Raw genomic sequence first — 18973 nt, forward strand, 5'->3', positions numbered from 1 at the left:
ACGCAGTCCCTTGAGGTCTGACGCAGGATGGACAACCTTGCTCTGAATGTCCCCAAGCCCACCCTTTTTCTCATTGTCCCCTGGGACTCACATCCCTTCTCCTTACCTCAGACTTCACCCCTCAATTCTGCAGGTGGGTGCTGCAGCTCCTTTGCACCATCCTCACTTGTTTGCCTTAGAGGACAGGCTGCACACAGGTGCTGAACACTTTTTCAAATCTGCAACCAATGTGAAGAATGATCAAGTGTCATAAATAAGCCAACACCCTCCACAAGCAGATGCCAGTCCTAAGCTGTCTCTGATGATGTGCCTTTCTGCAAGGGACACTCTCATGAGAAATCTGTTAGGTGCTAGATACAGAAATATAGATCTAAACACAGGGGAAGAGCTTGGTAAGGGGACAGTTTGGCTGCAGGGAAGACATGCAAGCTTTTCCTTCCTGAAGTAAAAACAGCAGCACAGTTTTCCAGACAGTAAGTCCAAAGAATAAAGGGAGGAGAAAACTGGCGAATAACTGAAAGAGCCTTTGCTGAGACAGTCTGCTGAAAAGATGACTTCAGAAGTCGTCACTGTCTCCTGCTCAGGTGCAAATATGTTAAAGATGGGGGAAAATAAGGACGTGGTATAATTGTAATAATGATGGTGAAGTTCTGGTATAAAATCAGTATTTCCTTGAAGTATGGCTTTTGAAAGCTCCTTTTATAGGCAGAGGTCTCTTGTGAGAAAGGACAAGCAAGTGTTGCAACTGTCTTGGAAGGAGTCCATACGTGCAGCTCGGGGAACCACAGGCTGCACAAACCCCCATGGTGAGGGGCGCGCCACCACTATAGAGTCCCCTTGGGTGACATTTCTGGCACCTGAGCGGGTAACTGTCCAGGTGGATTTCCCAAGGGTAAATCCTGCCTCGCCAACCTGACAGCCTGCAGTTGTGCGTGAGGAGCTCCACAGTGGATGTCATTTCCCTCGGCTTCAGCAAAACTCTTGTCATGGTCTTCATCAGTGTTCTTCTGCCCAAGCGAGGCCATGACACTCTGGGTGCGTACAGAAAGAGATGGGTAAAACACCAGCGGGATGGTCAGGCTGAGAGAGCAGTGGGGAAGGGCTCACACCCCACCTGGAGGCCACTGGGACATACTGGGGCATTGTGGGCAGCACAGGGGACTCTCCTGATTACACTTTAAGAGCTGTAAAGATAATCCAGTGGAGGCAACTCTCACAGTGTCTGTCGGTGGCACCAAACTGAGAGGACCATCCCTGTGCCCTAGGGATGCCATGGAGGGGAACCCTGGCAGGTGGGGTGGCCGCCCTGTCAGGGGCTGCACAGATGCAGGACGGACCAAGGGCAGAGCCTGCACCTCCCTCGCATGGACTAACACCCTGCAGCTGCAGGGCCTGGGACCTGCCTGGCTGGGCAGTGTCTGTGCAGAAAAGGCCCTGGTGGTGCTGGGGGACAGAAGGCAAAACACAATCCCAGCCCGTGACCTGGTAGCAGAGGCAGCCAGCAGTGCCCTGGAGCGTATGAAGAGGTGCCTTGCCAAGAGCGTGCGGGAAGTGATTGTGTCCCCGTGCTCATCGCCCATTACACCATGTGTAGACTGCTGTGTTCATTTTTGGGCCTTGACTGGTGAGGGACTGAGGCAAGAAGTGTCTCAGTGGCTCGAGACAGAACCCATGACAGCAAGGAATATGTGTATGACTGGGAGTGAGTTCAGTGAAGGGTCACTGAGATGCTCAGGGGCTGGAACACTTTCCTGGGAGGGGAAACTGAGGGCAAGGCCCTTGTTCAGCCTGCACAAGGGAAGGCCTTGGGAGCCTCCTAGTGACCTGCCAGTCCCAACGGGGAGGTGGTCAGGAGGATGAAGCCAGTCTTGGAGCTGTGGTGCCTGGCAGGAATGTGATAGGCAATCGTCAGATGTGGAAATAAGAATGTTCTTGGCAGGAGATAACGCAATGACCAGCCTCCACATCATGGGGTGCTTGAAGCTATAAACAGAATGCAAACAAATGCTCTGCTTGGATAGTGTGAGCTTCTTTGCTAAAAGTGGGTGGTGGAAGAATGTCAGTGCTTTCCAGTTCTATGGAAGATTTAAGGCCTCTGGGAAAGAGCTGAAGGTAACAGTTTAGCTCCCCCCTTTCAGTCTGTGACACCCAGATGCCTGACCTGCTCTTCCTTCCCCTCTTCCCATCAACTGATGAAGGGATGAGAAGAAAGGAAGCAGAAAGGCCCTAGGACTTGGAGGGCCATGAAGTCCTTTCATTGGTTACCCCATCAAGAATCAAACTGGGATGTAAGCCTGAAAATTTTGATTCAACAAGGTCCATGGACAGGTTAGACTTTGTCTATGGTTGTGCCTAGAGACCCACACACCTACAGCATGGATGATGCTGGGGCCTGTTATAGTTGAATTTGAAATAACTAGAGTCCGAAATAAATTCACTAAGTATTTATTAAGGCAGGAAAGCAAAAACAGCGTGCTGGGCGGCCGAGGAGGCGCAGCTCCATCCAGGCTTGCAAATTCTGACAAGTAACACAGCCCTTTTATTCTCAACTTCAAAGCCGGTTTAAGCAAACAGTTATGCTCTCAGTCCCGTAGCAAGAAGCTGTATATTACAAAACTAATTTATTTTTACACTAAGGTCTAGACGATGACAAAGGTTGTCATAGTAACATGAGATTATGGTTTAACATTGGCCTTGTGAAGGTACATCTCTCAACCTCATGGTAAACAGTTAACTCATTTCTCGCCAGACAGAAGGTTCTCAAATCTGTTGCAGCAAGATCATTCCTTTTGTTAAAAGCCCATTTGATCAGCAAATTACCCTTAGTTACTTATTACAATTGCCCTCTTCTTTTATTTATAAGTGATTTGCTGATTAAATCTAGACAATACGTCACAAGCCGCATCTAATTCAGGACTTTCATTTGGTATAATTTTCATTTCCATTTCTGATTGTTTCATTACCATTAGCTGCATTTTTTCTAACCTGCTTTTAACAAAAGTTACAAATTTATTGATGAGACAGGGCCCAAAAGTCAGAGTCAATAACAAAATTATTTGGAAAATTACAATACCTTTTTCCTGTGTTTGAGTTTGGACAAAAGTAATGAGCCCTCTGGTTAAGACATGGTTGTGTGGGCACTGAATCACAGAGATATACTAAGAAACTTGGAGCACCGGCCGTAACATTAGTTTTCAATATAACAGAACCTTCCCATCGAACCTAAGGTCCAATTGAAGGGTTGATGTTCATTTTCTAAAGTCGTGGTAATTAATATTATTATCAGGATAACAGCCTTCATTTCCCCACTGTTAGCACCTCTCTGCCTTTCCTCGTCTACTCTTTTGCAGAGAGCAATGGGATATCAATATCTTCTCGGCAGCAGCAGGTAGTCTTGAGGGGAATTTTGCTGTTATTCTGTCAATAATTTCCAAGGTCTAAAGAGTTAGTTATCTCTCAAATATATTTCCACCTGTCTGGTTGTTGTGCCTGTTTCCAGGATCTTATAGTACACTGTCCTAAAACTCTATACCAGTCTATTTCATATACTTCCCAAAGTTCAGGTATTGACAGTTCCCATCCACAAAATAATTTACAAATTGTCTCTTAATTGAAACACAAGACCACTTTTTATCACAATTTAAACACTGGCAAACAACCCAGCATAAGTGTCCAGAAGTAGGGTGTTTTAAACAGGGTATTCCACGGATGTCTCCTATACCGGGTGATTTGGGTGTATCTGTCTGTCTCACAGCAAAAGGGAAAAACCTGAGGAGTTCCTGTCAGTTTGTATAGTCCAGCTCCCCCTGTTTGGTCAGGTATTTGTTCTTCACTCCAGGGTGCAAAATATACCTTTCGTAGGGTAATTCCAGGTGGTATTTGGAACCATTGATATCTCTGGGAAGATAGGTCCCTTAATTCTGCTGGCGTGAGTCCATCCTTTTTCCGCTGTTCGTACAGCTGTATCTGTGATAAGTAAAACAACAAAAGGTCCTTCCTGACGGGATGTTAGAGAAGTTTCTTTCCAAGTTTTTATCAATACCTGGTCTCCAGGTTGAGTTCGGTGTATGGAAATATCCAAAGGAGGTCTTTGTACTACCAAACCCTTATTTTTTAATTCCTGTCTCCTTTTTGTGAGTTCTAAAATATATTCTGTTACACTTCATGCTGAGGACTCAATTTTAATTTTATCAAGGGCTCGGTAACCTTAGGGGTCCCCAGCAAATAGAGCCCCTGACCCCCCCTAATCTTCTTTAAAGGCTTTTTTCATCCATGCTCCTTTTTCGACAATTCCTTTGCAAATGCCCCCTCTGGCGGCAATAGAAACACTCGACATCTTGTGAGCCAAATCCCTCTCTTTTAGGATTTCCTGGGCTCTTCTGGGACCTTTCTCCTCTCCTGTCCAGATTTTGTCCTTCTCTTACAGCTGCCACCAAGATTCTAGCCTGTCTCTTCTGACTCTCTAACTTTTTCCTTATATCGATCCAAGATTTAGCCACAAACTTGAGTTTTCAGCAGGGCTTGACCCACGTGACTATCAGGGTCTAGTCCAGAATATAGCTGGAAACTCTTTCTCAACCTTTCTAGCCATTCGGTGGGGGTTTCATCTTTTTTCTGTTGTTCACTGAAGGCTTTATTAATATTTTGTCCTCTGGGTACAGAGTCCCTAATTCCCTGAATTGTCATATACCGGAGATCGACCATATTATTTCTATGTGCAGGATCTTGATTGTCCCAAATGGGCCGCTGTAAGGGCCATTTTAAATCTCCGGCTGGGCCATGTTGGTGTCTCTGATCCCAATGTCTCATGCCTGCCCTTCTGATCATCCCTCGTTCTTCATTTGTAAACAAGATCTTTAAAATAGCTTCCATCTCATCCCAAGTATAAATATTAGGGCCGAGGAATTGATCAAAATGTTCTGCTACCCCTAATGGGTCTTCTAACAAGCGTCCCATTTCTTTCTTAAATTCTCTCACATCCGCAGAGTTGAGGGGTACAGATACAAATCTGACTGCAGGTTGTGGTCCCCCCATAGCAGTCTCCCTTAATGGATTTAATAGATTTTCCTCCCTCCTTTCTCTAGTTTGACTTCTAGTCATTATTCGATTAGGAGAGGCCTCTTCCTCAGATTGGGGGGCTGCTGTTGGAGGAGGATCAGGACCCTGTGGTGACGGAGGAGGAGGAATATAGGGTGGGGGAGATACTGGAAGTTCGTCTTCCTCCTGCCTTTTCTTCCTATCCTTTTTCTTTTCTTTTAATGGGAACAAATTAGCGGTCTGGGCTGTACCCAGGATCCATAAAAAGGCATATTCACTCTCCTCCTTATTAAATGGCTGTTTATTGTTAACACATATATTCAGTTGTTGACATATCCAATCCTCAAGGGATCCAAAAATAGGCCAATATAAATCCTTTCTTATTTGTTTTCCTCCCCATACTTCCATACAAGAATGGATCATTTTTTCCCCTGGACTTCCCCTTTCGAGAAGGGGAGGCGTCCCAATATTGAATCATTAGGCTTAACAGGCTATCTGGGGGTATATCGGGGAGCCCACCCCTACCCCGTACCTCCTGCATGGAACCAGAAGCCTTACTCTTTTTCTGGCCCATCTTCCGAGAGTGCCTTCTTTCACACAAAATTCACTCGCTTCCCTCCGTTCGTGGCCCACGCCCTCGTGGACAATGGGAACCGCACTACAAGGAGGTCCACACTCACGTCGGCCGGTGGACTACTAAGTCTGGTGGACGTCTCAGTCACTCACACTCCGGGTACCCAATCCCCGACCGAACGGAACCGCAACATACCCACTCACTCCTGAGTATTCGTCTGGCTCTTTGTACACAAAAATTACAGGGAACTGCAGTAACTCCTACATCTTTCTTCTTGCTTTCCTCTCTCAGTTCGGAAAATCCAGGTGAGATAAGTCAGAATCTCCTCCAGGACCATCCGAAGATGGGGCACCCTCCCAGAGTTGAAGTCCGAGTCGGCTGTCTGGATCCGAGTCACGGCACCAAATTTGTTATAGTTGAATTTGAAATAACTAGAGTCTGAAATAAATTCACTAAGTATTTATTAAAGCAGGAAAGCAAAAACAGCGTGCTGGGCGGCCGAGGAGGTGCAGCTCCATCCAGGCTCGCAAATTCTGACAAGTAACACAGCCCTTTTATTCTCAACTTCAAAGCCGGTTTAAGCAAACAGTTATGCTCTCAGTCCCGTAGCAAGAAGCTGTATATTACAAAACTAATTTATTTTTACACTAAGGTCTAGACGAAGACAAAGGTTGTCATAGTAACATGAGATTATGGTTTAACATTGGCCTTGTGAAGGTACATCTCTCAACCTCATGGTAAACAGTTAACTCATTTCTCGCCAGACAGAAGGTTCTCAAATCTGTTGCAGCAAGATCATTCCTTTTGTTAAAAGCCCATTTGATCAGCAAATTACCCTTAGTTACTTATTACAGGCAGAATAGACCCTCCAAATCAAGTTTCCTGTCACAGACCTTGATGACACGGGCAACTGCCATTGCCAGGGGGACAGAGGCCTCAGCCCCCTGTGGGGCCATTCAGCCTTGCTGCAGCCCTGGGCCATCCCCACTGCAAGTTGCCCTACACTGTCCATGTGGCACCTCTTTCCACTCTGGGGGTTGGCACATTTCTTTCTTTCCCACCCAGCCCTCACACCCTTGCTTGTCTGCCTTCACTGATGACTCTGCACTCATCCCTGATTCTTCCTTGAAGGTCAAAGCCATGGGCTGATCCAGGCTCCCTCTGGGTGAACACTGGGATCAGAGGGCAACCCTCAGAGGGACAGTTTTTTTCCTCACATCCAATCATATCCTTCCAAGTTGCACAGTGTGGAGTTGTTCTCTTCCTGCCGATATCAGGAATCACTCCTTTATCTCTCACACTCCCTTTCTAAGCAGGTGCACACTACTACAGTAGTGCCTTGAGGCTCCACTTTGCCAGTCTCAAGAAACCCAGGACCTTCAGTCTCTCTCCACAGGCTCCAAGCTCCATCCAGGCAGGTTATCCTCCACAGCCTCTCCAGTTTTTCCCCACTCCTCCAGAATGAGAAAACTCAAAGCCCAGACACAGGTAATCCCGATGTGGCCACAACAGTGCTGTGTCAGGGGTGATGATGCTGAGTTAAGGGGGATGATAAATCCCTTGTCTGAGTGGCCACGCACCCCCTAATTCAGCCCCACATGCAGATGGCCTTAGATGTGCTGAGCATGCACGAGTAGCTCCTAAGCATCCCCCATAATACTCAGGTCCTTCTCCTCCTTGGGTTTGTACCTCAGCCACTCAGGTGCCCTCAAAGGTGCGGTTATTCTGCCCCCGCTAAAGGGCTGACCATGTCTACTTGGAAAACCTCTGAGGTCCCAATTTCACAATCGCAGTGTTTTGGAAGTTGCTACTTGGACCAGCTTTGGTATGTGCATGGACATGGCTCACCCTGCCGTGTGGTGCCTCTGGCAAGGTAACAGCATAAGGAACTGCAGGACGCCACAGATAATGAAGGGAGGCAGAGCTTCAATGGTATTGCTGACCATGGTAGGCACTCCCATGGTGAAGAGCTCAGAATCCCCAAAGGAACACAGACAATGGCCAGGGAGGAAAGGGAAAGGAGAGGCAGGCTGCTTGCATGGGAGGATACAAGGGTGGTCAATGAGAATCAATTGTGCATGGGGAAAGAAGTACCAAAGAAGGAAAGGGTGAAGAACAGGAATCAATCAGGGCTGTTCGGGGGTACCTGCCAAGCAGCCCTGCATCTGAGCTACAAAGCTTGGAGTGGGAAGAGAAAGTCACATGTCATCTGACCAACTTTCTGTTTAACTTCAACAGTCACCGGGAACCTTCATCCCATCATGAAGGTAAGATCCATGGTGGATGGAGATGCAGAATCATTCATGCTGGAAGGGACCTCAGGAGATGTCCAGGCCAATGTGCTGCTCAAAGCAGGATCAGCGACAGGGTCAGAGCAAGTAGCTCAGGCTTTCCTTCAAGAGGGTCTTGAAAAGCTCAAAGGATGGACAAGGCACAAATCTCTGGGACATCTGCTCCAGTGCTTGACTGTCTTCATAGGGAGAAAGATTGTCTTCCCTTGCTTCAGCTGATGCCCATTGGCCCTCACCCTCCTATCATGCACAAGAGGCATAAACCTGTTTGCCTTTTCTTGCTGATATGACCCAAGACCACATGGGAAAGCTGTTATTAGGTGTTCCAAAAACCTTCTCCTCTCCTGGCTTTGCACCTTTCAAATAAGGCCCATGGCATCCTGGGCTGCATTAGGAAGAGCTCTGCCCAAGGGTTGTTGGTGGTTATCTTTCCTCTCTACTCAGCCCTGCTACAACTTGTCTTGCTGACCTCTCTTGCTTTGTACCCTACCACCTTCACCCACACTTGACCCAAAGTTGTCGTCTAGAATTTTCACCACTCCTGCCAACTTTTTGTTCAAAAACAGTCCTGCAGAGCATTTGCACCATGTTGGTCAGGGATCATCTTCCACTTTCCCTTCAACCAAGGCCTTCAAGTACAGGTCCCTTTCTCTAGCGGTATAAAGGAGACATTGTCCTCCTTCTAATTTTCATCAGGAGGTTTGGAGATACTGAGCAGAAGACCATTGTACATGGAGGAGTTAGTGATGAGTGTCACAGGAAACCTGAGCAGGCCTGTGCTGTGCTCCACGTACCTCTTGGCCTTCAGGCTGTGCTGAGCTGAGTGTGTCCCTGGGTTGCAGAACAAGCCATATTGGAAGAAGGAATCTGCAGGAAGATGCTGGTGAATGGCCAAGCGCACGCCCTTACCTTTACCTGGGACTGCAGTTACCAATTCCCAAGTGAACACCTCCTCTTAGAACACGAGAAGTGATGACTAGAATGGGTTTCCCTGGCAGAAAACACTTCAAGAGCTGACAGGAGCAGTGTGGGATAAGCCTTCTGCAGGCAGGATCTGCACCACTTGCTGCACCACTCTCCCAACGCTGGAAACTCCGTGTTCCCGGCCTCGGAAGGGACGGCATACAGCTGACACGATTGTCTCTGTGTGTAGAGAGTTTGCTCTAACCAAGGCCATTTGAAATGACACTTTGTCTCAGAGTCCAAGTGCCTTTCTTACTGCAGCCATAACCAGCTGGGCTGCTGATGGCCAGTCCCCCAAGGAAACTGGACACTCCAGGGACCTCAAACTCACCTTCATGGCCACGTGCCTCCTACTGGCCTATGGGCTTCTCAGATGTAATGGGTGTCATAATGACAGCCCAGATCATCAGCCTTCTTGTGGCCTTGGTTACTCCTTGGTTAGCGGTTCCTGAACTGGAGAAGGCAGTGATAAAGAGATGCGCAGCAATGGAAGAGATGGCCAAGGACCCTGCAGGTGCCATGAAGGCTTTGCAGGAAGAAGTGTGAGGAATAGCCCCTATAGCTGTGCAAAATGGAATGGCATTAGATATGAAGCTGGCGTCTGAAGGCAGAGTCTGTGCTGTTGTTAATATCAGTTGTTGCATATACGTAGATCAAAGTGGGAGAACTTCTACAGATACAAAAAAAGATTTGGAAACATCCTAATATTTGTCATGAGTCCCAGGAAGTTCACACCTTCTCTGGAATTCAAGACATTTGGAATATGCTGACGTCCTGGTTTCCTGATTTACAGCTATGGGTTAAGAAGTTCATCCCCGGATGCCTTTCTCCTCTTCCTCTATGATCACTCCAATCCATTCTACCGATGTAGCTTCTGCTTTAAGGTTCAGAGAGGAAAAGCTGGACTGTCTTTCAGTAGTGTCTCTAATATTCCCTATGGGCAACTCTTCAGTTGTGGCAATAGACCTCATGGGGATCTGATTGAACTAACAATTATAGAGCTGAGAAATGTATTTTTTATTTATTAATTTCTATAACACTCCCCCCCCCCCCGATATGTAATCCCTCTTTTATTCCTGTTTAAACCCCGTTCTCTAAGGAAAGCAGGCAATAATTACTGCCAAGAACTTGTTATATTCAGCTGCAGAGTTGGTTGAAGAAGGCCGATGTCAAGTGATGTAAGTCTCATGGGGCTGAGGAAAAAAACAGTGGGGCTGGAGAGCTGAGGAGCAAGGCTGTCTACACAGTGTTTAGCTCCACGGACTGATTTTCCTACCTGTCCGCATCTCCTCAGGAGACACTGTGCATCAAGAGCAATTGGAAAAGCCTTCTATCATTTCTCCAAAGTGCTCATTACCTGCCTTTCTCTTTCACTATACGGCTGAAACTTATCTCATTAAGTGTAGGAGCCAAACTTGAAGACCAGGTGTCCCTGATGGAAGAGATACGGCTCGTAAGGGCGTTCTGCCTCGTAATGAGCCCAGGATGTCTGTGGTGCTGTGAACTGCAGGTGTTCAGAGGAGACTGAAGAAACCTCTCAAGAACACCAAGTCAGGAGCAAAGCCCACAGTCCCTGGAAACGTTAACGGGCCCCGCTGAGGGCCATGACCGAGGAAGCCTCCCCATGGCCCTGTTAGAGCCCATCCTTGGAGGCTGTGAGTGCAGGAAGGCAAAGGCGCTGTGCAGGCAGCTCTGATGCTGAGCAAAGCCTTGGCTTGCTTGATGAAGCAGAAAGGCCAAGCCGTGACCTGCAGCCTGTGGGGAGGTCGGTGCTGTCCCTCACACAGGGCTCAGGGCTCTTCCTGGGGACCATGGAAGGTGGGCATCCAATGCCCAGTGAAGGACAGCAATGGCACAGCAACTTCCAGCTTCCCCATGGGGCTGCAAGGAGGCAACGATGCCCCCGTGCCGTGAGGACATCATGTCTTGTCATGGCCCTCAGAGGCAGAGACAGCTGCCACAGACAAGGGGACACAGACCTGGGTTCTGGGGGTGCCTTCCAGCCTTGCCAGTGCCCTCTGCCATCCCCACCATAGGCTGTCCTGCATGGTTGGAGCCCTGCCCCTGTTTCCGTGCAGGCTGTAGGCACCATCTCGCTGCCCTGCCTTGCTCTCACCCCAACATTGCCATACCTTCGCTGAGGTACCTCCACTCTCACCGGCTGTTCCTTGAAACACAAACCATGGGCTGATCCAGGCTCCCTCTGGCTGAGCTCTGGCACCGCAGCAGGACCCCTGAAGTGACAGATCTTCCTGCTGAGGTCCAGTCTCTGCTTTCCAAGTTGAAACTTTGTGACATTTTTTCCTCTCTCCTGCTGTTTTCCACTGCCCAGGAAAGGTTTACCATCTCAGAAAATACCCTTCCCGCAGGGAATGCAGCCAGGAAGCCTTTTCTTATGCTCTGCTCTCTCACCAGAGAGAAGGAATACTCCCATGGTCTCCCAAACCACGTAACTGCTGCTGGCCTTTCAGCTTCTCCCAGGGACATGACCAAGCCATGTGCCTGCTGCTGTCCCATCATGTCCCCAGGTGCAATGGGCGTGACAACCCCTATCCCAGCCCTTCTCCTGGATGGGGCCTATGGGGTCCCTTGGCAGAGGGACTGTCCCAGCCACGTTCCTGATGCTGGCCTGTCACCTCCAGAGGCAGAACTGACCTCACAGGCCCCTCACAGCCAGGCACGTCATCCTGCATGAGGAGTTCCTGAGACTGATTTTCCCTCCCAATACCACACCCCTCCATCACCCTCATTCTGGCCCAGGTCCTGACCACAGAAAAGCATGCTTGTTTCATCAGATTTGTCAAATATCTTTCCCGCAAGCCATTTCCCACAAGCTCATCTTCAGCTGAGCCCCTCTATTTGTGTTGACACATTTTATATATGCCTTTATAGCTCTATGGTGTTTTTTCAGGTTGGACTGACCTTTGGAGGTCATCGAGTCCACCCCTCCAGCTGAGGCAGGGTCAGCTAAATCAACATTCTCAGCAACTTGTCTAGGTAGGCTTGCGATATCATAGAAGCACAGAAACAGAGAATCATTTAGCTTGGAAAAGACCTTAAAGATCATCAAATCCAAATGTAAACTCAGGACGGCCAATTCCATCACTAAATCATGCCATGAAGAACTGCATCTACCTCTTTTTGAAACACCTCCAGGGCTGATGATTCCACCAGCTCCCTGGTTCCAATGCTTGACCACCCTTGCAGTGAAGATGTTTTTCCTCATATCCAATCTGAACCTCTCCTGGTCTAACTTGAGGCTGTTGCCTCTTGTCCTGTCACTTGTTATCTGGGAGAACAGTCCTACCCACCCCATCTACAACCTCCTTTCAGGTACTGCTAGAGAGCAGTAAGGTCTCCCCTGAGCCTCCTACTATCCACACTAAACAACTCAAGTCCCCTCAGCCACTCTTCATCCAAGCAGGGATCCAGACCCTTCACCGGCTTTGTTGCCCTTCTCTGGACACGCTCCTGGACCTCAACGTTTCTCTTGAAGTGAGGAGCCCAAAACAGAAACACGTTGGTCGAGGTTTGACTTCAGCAGTGCCGAGTACAGGGGCTCCATCACTGCCCTGGTCCTGCTGGCCACGCTCTTTCTGATACCAGACAGGATGCTATTGGCCTTCTTGGCCACCCAGGCACACTGCTGGCTCATGCTCAACCATCTGTCAACCTGCACCCTCAGGGTACTTCCCCACCAGGCTTCCTTCCAGCCACTCTGCCCCAAGCCTGTAGCGTTGTGGGGGGCTGTTGTGACCCAAGTGCAGAACTGGCACTTCTCCTCGTTGAACTTCATACAGTTGGACTCACTCGAATGGTCCAACCTGTGCAGACCCCTCTGCAGAGCCTTCCTGCCCTCAAGGGCATCAGCACTGCCACCCCACTTGATGTTGTATGCAAACTCACTGAGGGTGCACTCAATCTCCTTGTCTGGATCGTTGATAAAGTTCTGAAGCAGGACTGGCCCCAACACTGAGCCCTGGGGAACACCACTCCTTATGGGCCGTCACCTGGATGTCACTCCATTTACTCCCCCTCTTGGGGCTTGGCTGTCCAGCCAGCTCTAACCCAGCGTGGAGAACACCCACCGAAGCCATGAGCAGCCAGTTTCTCCAGGAGAATGCAGTGGGAGATGGAGCCAAAAGGCTTTCCTAAGGTCCAGGTAGACAGCATCCACAGCCTTTCCCTCATCCACTAGGCAGGTCACCTTGTCCCAGAAGAAGATCAGCTTCATCAGGCAAGACCTGCCTTTCATAAACCCATGCAGGCTGGTCCTGACCTCCTGGTTTTCCTGCACCTCCTGTGTGATGGTGCTCAGGATGATCAGCTCCACAACCTTCCCTGGCACTAAGATCAGGTTGACAGGCCTGTAGTTATCCCAATCCTCCCTCCTACCCTTCTTGTAGGTGGGCACCACTTGACTAACATTCAGCCTTCTTGGGCCTCCCCAGTTAGCCAGCACTGTTGAAAGTCATCGCTGTGGTGAGGCAATAGAGAAACAGATCAGTGATTTTCAAAGTGTTCCTGCATCACGGGATGTCCATTGTCAAGGACACAATCAAAAGCACCTTGTCCTTTCTGGGTATAAGGTTCACCTGAACCACATGTCCTCTGGGGCTGCAGAGGCATCGCTGGCAGCAATGCCTTCTCCTGCAGCACTGCACAGTCCAGCCCTGCATGTCTCTGGTCCCAGGGACAGCGTGGATTGCTCTCCTTAGGGACATCTCATTTCACCGTCACAGTGACCTCTGCCCACCACCCCAGCATGCGCTGCAGCAAAACATTTTGCTTGCGTGTGACCTTGGACACTTGGTACCCATTATTATTTTTGTTGTTATGTGTCTGAGCTTGCCCCTGGTGACACAGGTGTGGTTCAGGGTAACTGCTCTGAAATAACCTAAATCAGGGAGGGGAAGGGGAAAAGTCTTATTTAAGCAGCGTGAGGAAGCCTTGGGATCAATAACCTCACATCTTATTGGGGAATTTAGAGATGCTGTGGGTTTACATGGCCAGGGTTTGGGAGCGGTTTGGAGGTGTTTGTAGGGCTGGCAAAGGTGAGAAGAGATCAAGAGCTGACTCCATGGCCATAACAGCCACTTTCATTTGACTCCAAAATGGACCAGCCCCTGCCCAAATCTGATCCAATGACCAATTCTAGTGGCACCTCTGTGATAAACCTAAGGCAGAAAGGACAAAACACAAAGGGAGAGGGGTGAGAATTATGTGAGAGAACAACCCTATAGACATCAAGGTGAGTGAAGAAGGTGGGAGCAGCTTGGTGGGATCCTGCCAGTGGTCAAGTAGCCACCCACTGACAGTCACAGGGCAGTGCAGTGACAATGCTCCTTTAGGTGTCTGCAGGTTCTTTGCATCAGAATTCTAGCACAGTTGACAGATATGCCAACAGCTGTGATGCTCACCTGGATCTGAGACCCTGCATCATTTGTGTCCACCTTGGCTCTAGGAGCAAAGAAATGCTGGAGTCTCATCTCCCAGGGGCAGTGAGGCAGGAGAGCAGCAGAGTGCAGGTGCCAGGTCACACACTGGCAGGCTGTGGCCTGTGCAGAAGGAGGGAACGCTCCTTAGGGTTCCCTGGAATTGCCTCAGAAGTATAAACTCCATTTTGAATGTTGGACCTGTTGGAGGCTGCTGTCCTTGCCGAGCAGCTGTGCTGAGCTCTGCCACCTGCCCTGGCACTTGGTTCCCTCAGTGTCACAGCTGTGTCTGCAACAGGACGGGCTCCAGCTGCCGCTGCGTGGGCCCCTGGCTGAGGGCACTGCTGCACATCTGGGCTGAAGCCCCCCAGCTGTGGCACCAGCCCAGCTGTGTCTGATCCTGTGGGTTTACATGGCCAGGGTTTGGGAGCGGTTTGGAGGTGTTTGTAGGGCTGGCAGAGGTGAGAAGAGATCAAGAGCTGACTCCATGGCCATAACAGCCACTTTCATTTGACTCCAAAATGGACCAGCCCCTGCCAATGATGAGCCAATAAGCAATCGCAGTGGCACCTCTGTGATACCCTATGGCAGAAGGGATAAACCAGGGTGTGCAGCATCTGTAAGAGAGAGGAGTGAGAAACGGCTAAGAGAAACAACCCTGCAGATACCAAGGTGAGTGAAGGAAGGGGTCTGTGAGAGAGAGGCCTGGTGGGATCATGCAAGCCAATGCTCAAGCCACGCCCCCCCCACCCCCACCCCCACCCCCAACAGTCACAGGGCAGCACAGTGACAATGCTCCTTTAGATTTCTGCAGGTTCTTTGCATCAACATTTTAGCACAGCCGCCAGATGGGCCAACAGCTGTGATGCTTAGCTGGACAAGAAATCCTGCATCATCCGTGTCCACCATGTTTCTAGTAGCAAAGAAATGGTGGAGTCTCATCTCCCAGAGGCAGTGAGGCAGGAGAGCAGGAGAGTGCAGGCCCCAGGCATGAGACTGGCAGGGTATGGCCAATGCGAAAGGAGTGAGCACTCTTTATGGTTCCCTTGAATTACCACACAGGTCTAAACTCCATTTTGGATCACTGGACTACTGGTGGCTGCTGTCCTTGCCGAGCAGCTGTGCTGAGCTCTGCCACCTGCCTTGGCACTTGGTTCCCTCAGTGTCACAGCTCTGTCTGCAACAGGACGGGCTCCAGCTGCCGCTGCGTGGGCCCCTGGCTGAGGGCACTGCTGCACATCTGGGCTGAAGCCCCCCAGCTGTGGCACCAGCCCAGCTGTGCCTGGCCATAAGGCAACCTGGTACCAAGTGTCCCCGAGCCCGTGGGTGCAAAGGCTTTGCTTCAGAGCAGAGACATGGCCTGGGCAAGGGAGAGCTGAGTCTTTAGCCCTCGGACTGTGCAATGAAGTGCTGAAATGGGCTCTGCAGGGCTTACTGAAGCACTGGAGACATCCTCCCCGCACTGCCTGCAGAACCACCAGACACACACATACACACACGCTCCTTTAGGAGAACTTCGATCCTTTGCTGCAGTCTTCCTGGTGTTCTCTCTAGTAATGGGTTAACAAAAGTTGATACTCATGCACAAAATTTTTTCTAGTAAGAGAATTGCAACTGCTGGAAATAAGTGTGTCCCCCCAGGTGAGGCAAGGCCCATGAGGGATTGCCTCATCCTGCTGCCCAGCAGGTTCCCCTGCAGCCCCAGGGACAGCTGGAGGGAGCCCAGAGGGGCAGAGCAAGGGCTGCCTTGGGCTGCTCCCTGCTGCCGAGCTGGGCCGGGCTCCTGCCATGGAGGGAGCTCCTGGCAAGCGGGCAGCGCTGCAGAGAGACAGCTCTGCCCACCAGCAGCTCCTCTGCAAAGTGCAGCAGGGCTGAGGCACTGCCTGCAGGCACCCAGGGCAGAGGAGCGAGGCAGGGAGAGCTCAAAGGCAGACCTTGGTGGGAGGCTGCTGAGAGCTCCCTGCTGGAGAAATGTGCAGAGCCCTTGAGCCGGTAAGTGTGTGGCTGCAGGGCAATGCCTCTGCAGTTGCTAGCCGGGTCTGCAGCAGCTGGGGCACCCCCAGCCTGTGGGACCGTGTGGGAGCCTTTTGCTGTGGAGGAGGCCAGTGTGCTGCAGAGCAGGGCTTCCCTGCTGCAGCGTGGGAGGGCCAGGGCATGTGGGCTGCCTTGTGCCAGGGCCGGCTGCAGGGCTGTGAAGGTGGCTGTGCAGGCAGGGGTGCCCAGGGCTGTCCTTGCCAGCAGGGTCCCTGCGGCCGCGGGGGCTGTGTGCTGGGGCAGGGGCTCTGCCGCCTGCCAGGGGCAGCTCTCAGCCTGCCGGGGTCTCCCGTACGGCTGCGGGGGGAAGGTGGGGGAGAAAGGACCGACCCCCATTAGGAAACGGTCCCCATTCTTCTGAGTGAGTGCTGCATGTGACAGGGTTGCTCACAGCTCCAGGTCATTTCCAAGGGGACTTTCCATGAGCACGTTCATGGCAGGGGTTCACTGCTTGGCTCTGTGCTTGCCTGAATCTCTGCTGCCACTTTTCCGTGGCTCCGCTTGGTGGCAATGGAAACTCAGCTGTGCAGGTCAGAGCAGGGGCTGAGATGCTGAAAGCATCACAGGGAGGTTGATGAGGGAGCTGAGCAAGTGCCTTCCCTCCCCAGCACGCTGCAGATGAAACCAGCATCAGCTCTCCTTTTCCCTCAGGCTTTGGGGGAGCTGTTTGTTCCTGCCTGCAGACAGAGAGCGGCTGCAGGGCAGAGCTGGGCACACAGGGGCTGAGCTGGGCTCTGTGAGCGCTGGCAGGGAAGAGCCCTGGGGCCAGAGAAAGAGCTGCTGGCAGGGACAGCTGCAGGCAGCAGAGCCCTGGGCAGGGAGGGGGGAGATGCTGAGGGGAACCCTGATGCAGGGGAGATGGGGGCACCTCCTGGCCATGGTCTGCCGTGCAGGTTCCTTCCCTGAGCAACGCACCTCTGCTCTCCTCTCCCACCCAGCACAGCCTTTAGACCAAGCGTCCAGACCATTAGTAAACTTCTCATCGAGCAACTGGGAAGGACCTGGAGGGACAGAGCAGATTCCCTCATTCTCCCAAAGCCACAGACAGTCCCCTTGCCTCTCAGCACTCACTCGGCTCTCCCTGAGCACAGCACAAAGCCCTCCTGACCTGACTCTGGCCGTGGCCGTTGCTCAGCATGGGCAGAGCCGATGCTGACAGGCCCTTCTGCGCTGGGAGCAGTTTGGGCTGAGCCAGTGAAAGCCAGGACTGGCCCCTGCCCCCAGGGTTCCCATGAAGCCCCTGCTGCAGAGCAGGGCTCACTGCTGGGCAGCCAGCGGGCACAGCCCCTGCTCCTCACAGCACACTCGGCCAGCACTCAGCACAGCTCCAGCCACGGCTCGGAAGGGAGCTCTCCCAGGAACGGGAGAGGGGGGGACATGGGGCACCGGGGGCGCATCTAGGAGAAACGCCTTTCACTTGGCTTTACAGAAGACTTTTCTGACTTGTCACTACATTTCCTCCTGGAGAAGGTCCCCATGCCCAGATGCAGCAGATGTCCAACAGCAGCTCCATCACCCAGTTCCTCCTCCTGCCATTTGCAGACACACGGGAGCTGCAGCTCTTGCACTTCTGGCTCTCCCTGGGCATCTACCTGGCTGCCCTCATGGCCAATGGCCTCATCATCACCGCCGTAGTGTGCGACCACCACCTGCACACCCCCATGTACTTCTTCCTCCTCAACCTCTCCCTCCTCGACCTGGGCTCCATCTCCACCACTCTCCCCAAAGCCATGGCCAACTCCCTCTGGGACACCAGGGACATCTCCTACTCAGGATGTGCTGCACAGCTCTTCTCGTTTGTCTTTTTCCTTTCAGTGGAGTGTTCTCTCCTCACTGTCATGGCCTACGACCGCTACGTGGCCATCTGCCAGCCCCTGCACTACGGGACCCTGCTGGGCAGCAGAGCTTGTGTCCACATGGCAGCAGCTGCCTGGGCCAGTGGGTTTCTCAATGCTGCGCTGCACACGGCCAATACACTGTCACTGCCGCTCTGCCAAGGCAATGCCCTGGGACAGGTCTTCTGTGAAATCCCACAGATCCTCAAGCTCTCCTGCTCCAAGTCCAACCTCAAGGAACTTGGGCTGCTTCTGTGCAGTGCTTGTGTAGCCTTTGGGCTGTTTTGTTTTCATTGTTCTGTCCTACGTGCAGATCTTCAGGGCTGTGCTGAGGATCCCCTCTGAGCAGGGACGGCACAAAGCCTTTTCCACGTGCCTCCCTCACCTGGCTGTGGTCTCCCTCTTTCTCAGCACTGCCATGTTTGCCTACCTGAAGCCCCCCTCCATCTCGTCCCCATCCCTGGACCTGGTGGTGGCAGTTCTGTACTCGGTGGTGCCTCCAGCAGTGAACCCCCTCATCTACAGCATGCGGAATGAGGAGCTCAAGGGTGCAATGTGCAAACTGATAGCTGGATGTTTTTTGAAGCATTAAAATTATGAATAGTGTTAATAATTCAATTCTTCGCAGACCCAGACTGTCTTCTGAATTTTTTGTAGTTTCTTGTGGTATTTCATTTCTGATAAAGTTGTCATCCCCATTCTAATTGCTTCTGTGGTTTTCTTTTCTGAAGGTGCCCTTCTATTTCTTTGTCTAACAAAGTCAAAGTACCATGGAGTAACTTTATTTTTCCTGGGATTCTTTCT

General features: G+C 51.1%; 1 pseudogene; it reads left to right on the forward strand.

Annotated features, from left to right (window-relative positions):
* The first annotated feature begins 17752 nt into the window (after positions 1-17752).
* On the forward strand, positions 17753-18761 carry LOC121081962 (annotated as a pseudogene).
* Positions 18762-18973: the final 212 nt, after the last annotated feature.

Source organism: Falco naumanni (genome assembly GCF_017639655.2).
Source record: "Falco naumanni isolate bFalNau1 chromosome 23 unlocalized genomic scaffold, bFalNau1.pat SUPER_23_unloc_2, whole genome shotgun sequence".
Classification (NCBI taxonomy): Eukaryota; Metazoa; Chordata; class Aves; order Falconiformes; family Falconidae; genus Falco; species Falco naumanni.